Below are 4,549 nucleotides of genomic sequence, written 5' to 3' on the forward strand. Positions count from 1 at the left end.
ATAAACTGAGAGCAAATGGTGTGAGCTGCAAGTCCCCTGATCTTTCTTGGGCCATTTCCAACCTAGGTCCTGGCCAAGTTTGCAGTAGCTCCAGGATGCCAGCCTGGCAAATGATACCACAGGTGCTCCAGCTGTAGGGTTTAGAGTTAGACTAAGACAGATGGCTAGGACATCTCAGGAGAAAGGAATTTGATAACATGGACCCTGCGTACATATCTGAGATGGGGGAGCAGACTTTAGCTACTTCAGAACTCAGCCATGCTGTTTGAGGGCCTCTAAAATGACAGCTATGAGGCTCTGACACACATCTGGAGCCTGTGTGTTAGACTGTCCTATGGTAGGGAATGAGCTCCTAAACTGTGTGTCTCTGTGGAGATGGCATCCAGTTTGAGGTGCCCTGTCAATCAAACAGGAGCATGGCTCAATCCCCTCTTCACATGCAGTGTAATAATGGATATTAATGCATAAGCAGCTTATTTGGGTAGAGTGGAATTTAATGGATGCAATAGACATCAAATTGCCATGACTTTCCTAAGAGGCCATATGACACAGTGATACTTGGACAATATTTTCTAAATACAAATGAGGAAATATTATTTGATACATGCTTTGGGGAGCTCCCAAAGCTCCAGTATATTTTATTATGGTATTTATTCACTTTTCATTTGAGGAAACAGAATTTGTGGGATATTTTGATGTTTGGTCTGAAGACAGAGGGGTTTTTTTTGTTGTTGTTTATTTTTGTTTTTGTTTTTACGGTGCTGGGGATTGAACTCAGGATATCAAGCTTTCCAGGCAAATGCTCTACCACTTGAGCCATACCTCCAGAACTTTTGTTCTTTTTTTGGTTTTTGTTTTTTGTGGAATTGGTGTTTGAACTCAGAGTTTTTGCTTTTTTTTTTTTTTTTTTGAGACAGGGTCTTTCCATTACTTTTGCCTGAGCTAGCCTTGAACTCCAGATCCTCCCACCTCCGCTTCCACCTCCTGAATAGCTGGAATTAAAGGCATACACCACAAACCTGGCTGACAAAAAGAATATTTTAAGTTAGCAGAGAAGCTCTGGAAAATCCAAGAGGAATTCTTGCCCTGCAGAACATCTCTAGAGCCACTTGTTCTGTTGCCCTCATGATAATGATGAGGTCCGAGGAAACAGACAGAACTACATGGAAAACTGGATGAACCAGAGTTATGGTCTGTGTTCACAAGATGAGTTTGGAGGTCAGAGAAACCTGGGTCTCATTCTGGTTCCGCCCATCTCTAACAGGGTCATGTTGGTTCAATTTCTTCACCTTTAAAGGCTGTTTCTTCCTGGGACTTAATATAAGAATTGACTGTGACTGAGATAATGTTTGTAGTGCTCAGTACATGTGCACAGTATAAGAAAGAGCTGATTTAGTGATAATTATGTTAATTGTATTCATCTGTAGACATAAGGAGAAGGGAAGACTAAATTTTAAATTGGCTCATATAGAGACTAGAGAGAATTTCTTCTTTTGTACCATTAAAATCTTTTTATACATCTTCCACTTGTTCCTCCATTTTGACAGCTGAAGATATCTGAAATACCATTACTGAAAGTGTCAGCTATATTAGTGTTCTATAGTGTGCAAATTACCACAAACTTAGTGGTTTAGAGCAACATGATTTTATTACTTACAGTTTTTATATTCAGAAGTTTGGCATAGATCTTACTGCATTAAAATCAACAGACCCAACTGGGCATGGTGGTGCGCAGCTACAATCCCAGGAAGGCTGAGGCAGGAGGCAGGAGGATTGCAAGCTCAAGGCCAGCCTGGGCTACATAAGGTGACCTTGTCTCAATAAACAAATAAAATCAGCTGCCCTGTGTCAACAGGACTGTGTTCCTTCTGGAGTCTGCAGGGGACAATCTGTTCTCCTGCTTTTTCCTGTTTCTGGAAGCTGCCCACATTTTTTTTTTTTTTTTGCTGGGTGCAGTGAACTTTATTGATGGTACTGATGGAAGGACTCTAAGCCCCTCCCCTTTATCGGGGGGTCTGAGATGGAAACTGTGAGGAGGGGAGATTCTCAGTGTGTTGAGGCACTGAGTGGGGGCAGGGACTCCCAGCAGTTGAAGGCCTCTCTCTTCCTCTAGAGTTCTTGCTGGGGTGGGTGTTCCAGGGCTTATTACTCCTTGGAGGCCATGTGTGCCATAAGGTCCACCACCCTGTTGCTGTAGCCAAATTTGTTGTCATACCAGGAAATGAGCTTGACAAAGTGATCATTGAGGGCAATACCAGCCCCAGCATCAAAGGTAGAAGAGTGGGTGTCACTGTTGAAGTCACAGGAAACAACCTGGTCTTTGGTGTAGCCTGGGATGCCCTTTAGGGGGCCCTCTGACTCCTGCTTCACCACCTTCTTGATGTTATCATGTTTGGCCTCTTTCTCCTGGCGGGTCAGATCCATCACTGAAACATTGTGAGTGGGTGCACAGAAGGCCATGCCAGTGAGTTTCCCACTTGGCTCTGGGATGACCTTGCCCACAGCCTTGGCAGTGCCAGTGGTGGAGGCAGGGATAATGTTTTGGGCAGCCCCACGGCCATCATGCCACAGTTTACCAGAGGGGCTGTCCACAGTCTTCTGGGTGGCAGTGATGGCATGGACTGTGGTTATGAGTTCTTCCATGATGTCAAAGTTGTATGGATGATGACCTTGGCCAGGGGGGCTAAGCAGTTGGTGCAGGAGGCATTGCTGACGGTCTTCAGGGAGTTGTCGTACTTCTCATGGTTCACACCCATCACAAACATGGGGGCATCAGCAGAAGGGCAGAGATTATGACCCTTTTGGCTCTACCCCTCAAGTGAGCCTCAGCCTTCTCCACGTATTAAAGAAACCAGTGAACTCCACAACATACTCAACACCAGTGTCACCCCATTGATATTGATAGGATCTCGCTTCTGGAAGATGGAAGTAACCTTCCCATTAATGACAAGCTTCCCATTCTCAGCCTTCACTGTGCCATTGAACATGGAATCATACTGAAATATGTAGACCATGTAGTTGAGGTCCATGAATGGGTCATTGATGGTGACAATACCCACTTTGCCAGAGGTGAAAGCAGTCCTGATGACCAGGTACCCAATTCACCAAAATCCTTTCACTCTGATCTTCTCTGTCGTGTTCAGGGATGTGGCTGGCACCGCATGAGAAGATGTGGCTGTCTGTCGAATGGGGAGGAACAGAGAGTCCACATTTCTTGATTTGTGGCCCCTTTCTTGATTTTCCTGGCAGGGCAAGTCCTTCTCACATTGTATTCTCTGACCCACTTTTCTGTGGCTTCACTTCATTTCTAAGGATTTGTCTCATTTAATTGGGCCCATCAAGATAATAAACAAGATAACCTCCTCCTCTCAAGGTCTTTAACCTTAATCACATCTAAACATCTACAAAGTCTCTTTGCAGCATAATTATATATGTGCATATATATAGATAGATAGATTATATATATGTGTGCACAGTATAAGCCAAAATGTATTAATCCAAAAATGAGAATAGTACCAAGTATCCATAATTAATTGCTATTTTACTCCACAACTCTTAAAAGAGAAATAATTACTCTTATAAATTAGAGTATGTTTACTCTTATTTATCTCATTTAAATAACCCAATGATTGGAATACTTAAAATACTCACTTTAAATAATGCTTGAAGAACAAACAAAATGGCCACTCAAATCAAACTATGAAAAACTCAGAAATGATTCATCTTGTTTTCTGTATGTCTTCCCAGAGCAAGGTAGAAACTTCTGTCATGCAGAATCCCATCATGGTATAGGCATAGACATACCTACTTACTCCCTGTATCATTTCTGCACACACCTCTCTCTCTGCACATGCTTGAGAGAGACAGAGAGAGAGAGAGAGAGCGAGAGAGAGAGAGAGAGAGAGAGAGAGAATTTCACTGTGCAGCCAGGCTGGCCTTGAACTCAAGATCCTCCTACCCTTGCCTTCCAAGTGCTGGGATTTTAGGTGTGCACCACTGTTCTGGCTACATGTGCTATTTTTTAAAAACTGTGAGAGGAACAGTGGGGTGTTCCATTGGTATATGTGGGGCATTGGCCGACTAGAGCTAAAGAGTGTAATTCCCCAGATGGCAGACTAGAGAAGACTCATCAAAGTCATTGAGGAGCTATGAGCAACACTTTAACTTTCAAAATATTTGATTGCCTTCCTCCCTTTAACTGCTTTAGCAAAACTTCAAAGGAGTTCCAACTTCTTTACGTAGTTATGGTAGCCTGATCCATGGACAAATCAAAGAGGAAGAGAAGTTAGGTTGTAATTATGGGAAGGGACATATATGAGTAAACCCATTAAGTAATCCTCCATCTTAGAGTAAAATCATCCAAAACAGTTGGACATGATGGCTGATACCTATATTCCCAGTTACTCAGCAAGCAGAAATTGGGAAGATCATGGTTTTAGTCCAGCCCTGGCAAAAAGTTAGTAAGACCACCCCCCCACAAAACAAGCTGAGTATGGTGGCATATGTCTGTAATCCTCGCTGGACAGGAGACATATGTAGAAGGAGACAT

The 4,549-nt window shown here is 43.1% G+C and overlaps 1 pseudogene; it reads right to left on the reverse strand.

Annotated features, from left to right (window-relative positions):
- Positions 1 to 2,145: 2,145 nt before the first annotated feature.
- LOC109690111 (glyceraldehyde-3-phosphate dehydrogenase-like) lies at positions 2,146 to 3,044 on the reverse strand (annotated as a pseudogene).
- Between the last annotated feature and the right edge of the window lie 1,505 nt (positions 3,045 to 4,549).

This window comes from Castor canadensis, chromosome 2 (assembly GCF_047511655.1).
Source record: "Castor canadensis chromosome 2, mCasCan1.hap1v2, whole genome shotgun sequence".
NCBI classification, from domain to species: Eukaryota; Metazoa; Chordata; class Mammalia; order Rodentia; family Castoridae; genus Castor; species Castor canadensis.